Source organism: Dreissena polymorpha, chromosome 1, assembly GCF_020536995.1.
Source record: "Dreissena polymorpha isolate Duluth1 chromosome 1, UMN_Dpol_1.0, whole genome shotgun sequence".
NCBI classification, from domain to species: Eukaryota; Metazoa; Mollusca; class Bivalvia; order Myida; family Dreissenidae; genus Dreissena; species Dreissena polymorpha.
Window position 1 is genome coordinate 64,500,720 of NC_068355.1, and position 6,000 is coordinate 64,506,719.

The window sequence follows — 6,000 nt, forward strand, 5'->3', positions numbered from 1 at the left end:
CACGCTGAAGTCCCGTTGGCTTTCTGTCGGGCTGATCTAATTTCGGCCCGGGGTTTAAATTAGGCGTCACCTGCGGCCAGTTTAGCGTATGTATTATTCTCTAGTTACTTGGCAAGTGGGTATATACCTGTAATGGTTCCTGTTGGACAAACAAGAGTTATCCCCCGGAAGCGACCTTGTGCACGATGAACTCCCGTCGGCTGTCTATGGGGCTGATCTAGGTGCGGCCCGAAATTTTAGTTAGGGTTTGCGTCACCTTCAGCCTATTTAGTGAATTAGGCGCTATTAACATGGTGAGTGGGTATGCACCTATAATAGCCCCGTTCGGACAAACAAGAGTTATTCCCCGAAAGCGACCTAGTGCTCGCTAAACTCCCGTCGGCTGCCTGTCGGGCTGATCTAGTTTCGGCCCGGGATTTTAATTAGGGACGGTCTCATCTGCAGCCTTTTAGCGTATTTGTTATGCTTTTTTTACATGGCGAGTGGGTATGCACCTTTAAGGGTCCCTTTCGAACAAAAAAGACTTATTCCCCTGAAGCAACCTAATGTAAGCTAAACTTCGGTCGGCTGCCTGTTTAGCTCACCTTGTTTTGGCCCGTGGTCTTAATAGGGTAGGCGTCACAAACGGCATATTTAGCGTATTATGCGCTACTTTCATGACGAGTTGTTATGAACCTTTAAGGGCCTTTTTTTGACAAATATGAGTTATACCCCGGAAGTGACCTAGTGCCTGCTGAACTCACGCCGTCTGCCTGTCGGGCTGATCCAGTTTTTAACCTAGGTTTTATAAGGGTCGGCGTCAAATACAGGCTTTGTAGCCTATAAGACGTAATTAACATGGCGAGTGGGTATGCATCTTTAATGGCCCATTTCGGACAAACAAGAGTAATCTCATGGACCTAGTGCCCGCTAAACTCCCGTCGGCTTCCTGTCGGGCTGATCCAGTTTCGGCCCGGGGTTTTAATAAGGGTTGCCGTCGTATAAAACCTACAACGTATACAACGTCGTATTTAGCGCATGTGGCGCTATTTACAAGGCGAGTTGGTATGCACCTTTAAGGGGTGCTTTCGGACAAACAAGAGTTATCCCACCGGAAGCTACCTAGTGCACACTGAACTCACTTCGGCTGCCTGTCGGGCTGATCTATTTTCGGCCCGGGTTTTAATTAAGATCGGCGATACAAACAGCCTATTTTGCCGCTATGTACATGGCGAGTGTGTATAAGAGCCGCTTTCGGACAAACAAGAGTTATCCCTGGAAAGCGACATAGTGCACGCTGAACTGGCGTCGGCTGCCTGTCGGGCTAACCTAGTTTTGACCCGGGGGGTTAAATAGGGTCGGCGACACATACAACCTATTTAGCGTTTAAGGAGCTATTGAGATGGCGAGCGAATATGAACCTTTAAGGGCCGCTTTCGGACAAAAAAGAGTAATTCATCGGAAACGACCTATTGCACGCTGAACTCTCGGCGGCTGCATGTTGGGCCAATGTAGTTGCGGCCGGGGGTTTAATTAGGTCCGGCGTCACCTACAGCCTATTTAGCATACTTAGCGCTATTTACATTGCGAGTGGGTATACAGCTTTAAGGTCAGTGTTCGGACAAACAAGTTATCCCCCGGAAGCGACATAGTGCACGCTGAACTAATGTAGGCTGCCTGTCGGGATGACCTAGTTTCGATCTGAGGTTTTAATTATGGTGTGCGTCACATACAGCCTATTTAGCGTAATAGTCGCTATTTACATTACGAGGTTTAGGGCCGCTTTCGGACTTAAAAGAGTTATCATCCGGAAGCGACATAGTGCACGCTGAACTCCCGTCGGCTGCCTGTCGGGTTGATCTGGTTTCGGTCCGGGGTTTGAAGTTGTCTCTTCTTCACATAAGTCTACTTCGCGTAGTATGCTCTATTTACATCTCGGATGGGTATGCGCTTTTAATGGGCGCTTTCGGACAAACAAGAGTTATCCCGAGGAAGCGACCTAGTGCACACTGAAATCCCTACGGCTGCCTTCCGGGCTGATCTAGTTTCGGCGCGGGGTTTTAATTATCGTCCGCGTCACCTACAGCCTATTTAGCGTATAATGCGCTATTTACATTGCGAGTTGGTATGCACCTTTAAGGGCCGCTTTAGGACTAACAAGATTTAATTTTATCTAAAGGGACTAGCAATCATGATGCATCAACTATCTCCGGAATCCACCGTGAGATTTAAGCAATAAATCGTCTGCTGATCCAGAGTGCGGGACTAGTTAACATATTAACATTTTGACAAGAATATATACGCTTGAAAGGCTGTAGGTGACGCCGACCCTAATTAAAACCCAGGGCCGAAACTAGATCAGCCCGAAAGGCAGCCCAGGGGAGTTCATCGTGCACTAGCTCACTCTCGGGGGAAAACTCGTTGTCCGAAAGGGTCCTTAAAGGCGCATACCCGCTCGCCATGTAAATAGAGCCTTATTCGCTAAAAAGGCTGTAGGTGACGACGACCCTAATTTAAATCCCGGGCCGACACTAGATGAGCCCGACAGGCAGCCAACTGGAGTTTAGCTTGCACTAGGTCGCCTCCGGGGATTACTCTTTTTTGTACGAAAGGGGCCCTTAAAGATGCATACACACTCGTCATGTAAATAGAGCATAATACATACGGTAAATAGGCTGTATGTGACGCCGACCCTAATGAAAACCCCGGGCCGAAACTAAATCAGCCCGACAGGCAGCCGACTGGAGTTCAGCGTGCACTAGGCCGCTACAGGGGATAACTATTGTTTGTCCGAAAGGGCCCTTTAAAGTGCATACCCACTCGCCATGTACACAGAGCCTAATTCGCGAAATAGGCTGTAGGTTACGCAGACCCTTATTAAAACCCCGGGCCGAAACTAGATGAGCCCGACAGGCAGCCAACGGGAGTTCAGCGTGCACTAGGTCGCTTCCGGGGGATAGCTATTGTTTGTCCGAAGTGGGCCCTTAAAGATGCATTCCCACTCGCCATTTAATAGAGAATAATACATACGTTAAATAGGCTGTAGGTGACGCCGACCCTAATAAAAAACCCGGGCCGAATCCAGATCAGCCCGACAGTAAGACGTCGGGATTTCAGTGTGCACTAGGTCGGTCCCGGGGATAACTCTAAATTGTCCAATAGGGGCCCTTAAAGGTGCATACCCACTCGCCATGTAAAGAGAGCCTTATTCGCTAAATAGAGCATAATTCATACGCTAAAATAAGCTGTACGTGACGCCGATCCAAATTAAAACCCCCGGCCGAAACTAGATCAGCCCGACAAGCAGCCGACGGGAATTCAGCATGCATTAGGTCGTTTCCGGAGGACAACTCTTGTTTGTCCAAAATAGGCCCTTAAAGGTGCATACCCACTCTTTATGACAATAGAGCATAATACGCTAAATAGGCTGTACGTAACGCCGACCCAAATAAAAACCCCGGGCCGAAACTAGATCAGCCCGACAGGCAACCGACCGGAGTTCAGCGTGCACTAGGTCGCTTCCGGAGGATAACTCTTGTTTGTCCGAAATGGGCCCTTAAAGGTGCATACCCATTTTATATGACAATAGAGCATACTACGCTAAAAAGTCTGTACGTGACGCCGACCCAAATTAAAACCCCGGGCCGAAACTAGATCAGCCCGACAGGCAGCCGACGGGAGTTCAGCGTGCACTAGGTCGTTTCCGTGGGATAACTCTTGTTCGTCCGAAATGGACCCTTAACTGTGCATACCCACTCTATATGACAATAGAGCATAATACGCTAAATAGGCTGTACGTGACGCCGACCAAAATAAAAACCCCGTGCCGAAACTAGATCAGCACGACAGGCAGCCAACGGGAGTTCAGCGTGCACTAGGTCGCTTCCGGGGGATAGCTATTGTTTGTCCGAAGTGGGCCCTTAAAGGTGCATACCCACTCTATATGAAAATAGAGCATAATAAGTTAAATAGGCTGTACGTGACGCCTACCCTTATTAAAACCCCGGGCCGAAACTAGTTCAGCCCGACAGGCAGCCGACGGGAGTTCAGCGCGCACTAGATCGTTTCCGAAGGATAACTCTTGTTTGTCCGAAATGGGCCCTTAAAGGCGCATACCCACTCTATTTGACAATAGAGCATAATACGCTAAATAGGCTGTACGTGACGCCGACCCAAATTAAAACCCCGGGCCGAAACTAGATCAGCCCGACATGCAGCCGACGGGAGTTCAGCGTGCACTAGGTCGCTTCCGGGGGATAGCTATTGTTTGTCCGAAGTGGGCCCTTAAAGATGCATTCCCACTCGCCATTTAATAGAGAATAATACATACGTTAAATAGGCTGTAGGTGACGCCGACCCTAATAAAAAACCCGGGCCGAATCCAGATCAGCCCGACAGTAAGACGTCGGGATTTCAGTGTGCACTAGGTCGGTCCCGGGGATAACTCTAAATTGTCCAATAGGGGCCCTTAAAGGTGCATACCCACTCGCCATGTAAAGAGAGCCTTATTCGCTAAATAGAGCATAATTCATACGCTAAAATAAGCTGTACGTGACGCCGATCCAAATTAAAACCCCCGGCCGAAACTAGATCAGCCCGACAAGCAGCCGACGGGAATTCAGCATGCATTAGGTCGTTTCCGGAGGACAACTCTTGTTTGTCCAAAATAGGCCCTTAAAGGTGCATACCCACTCTTTATGACAATAGAGCATAATACGCTAAATAGGCTGTACGTAACGCCGACCCAAATAAAAACCCCGGGCCGAAACTAGATCAGCCCGACAGGCAACCGACCGGAGTTCAGCGTGCACTAGGTCGCTTCCGGAGGATAACTCTTGTTTGTCCGAAATGGGCCCTTAAAGGTGCATACCCATTTTATATGACAATAGAGCATACTACGCTAAAAAGTCTGTACGTGACGCCGACCCAAATTAAAACCCCGGGCCGAAACTAGATCAGCCCGACAGGCAGCCGACGGGAGTTCAGCGTGCACTAGGTCGTTTCCGTGGGATAACTCTTGTTCGTCCGAAATGGACCCTTAACTGTGCATACCCACTCTATATGACAATAGAGCATAATACGCTAAATAGGCTGTACGTGACGCCGACCAAAATAAAAACCCCGTGCCGAAACTAGATCAGCACGACAGGCAGCCAACGGGAGTTCAGCGTGCACTAGGTCGCTTCCGGGGGATAGCTATTGTTTGTCCGAAGTGGGCCCTTAAAGGTGCATACCCACTCTATATGAAAATAGAGCATAATAAGTTAAATAGGCTGTACGTGACGCCTACCCTTATTAAAACCCCGGGCCGAAACTAGTTCAGCCCGACAGGCAGCCGACGGGAGTTCAGCGCGCACTAGATCGTTTCCGAAGGATAACTCTTGTTTGTCCGAAATGGGCCCTTAAAGGCGCATACCCACTCTATTTGACAATAGAGCATAATACGCTAAATAGGCTGTACGTGACGCCGACCCAAATTAAAACCCCGGGCCGAAACTAGATCAGCCCGACATGCAGCCGACGGGAGTTCAGCGTGCACTAGGTCGCTTTCGGGGGACAACTCTTGTTTGTCCGAAATTGGCCCTCAAAGGTGCATACCCACTCTATATGACAATAGAGCGCCCCTGGCCGAAACTAGATCAGCCCGACAGGTAGCCGACGTGAGTTCAGCATGCACTAGGTCGCTTCCGGTCGATTACTCTTGTTTGTCCGAAATGGGCCCTTAAAGGTGCATACTCACTCTATATGACAATAGAGCATAATACGCTAAATAGGCTGTTCGTGACGCCGACCCAAATTAATACCCCGGGCCGAAACTAGATCAGCCCGACAGGCAGCCGACGGGAGTTCAGCGTGCACTATCTCCTTTCCGGGGGATAACTATTGTTTGTCCGAAATGGGCCCTTAAAGGTACATTCCCACTCTATAAGACAATCAAGTATATTACACTAAATAGGCTGTACGTGACGCCTACCCTAATTATAACCCATAAACACTATCTTTGAAAACCAGGACACTGTG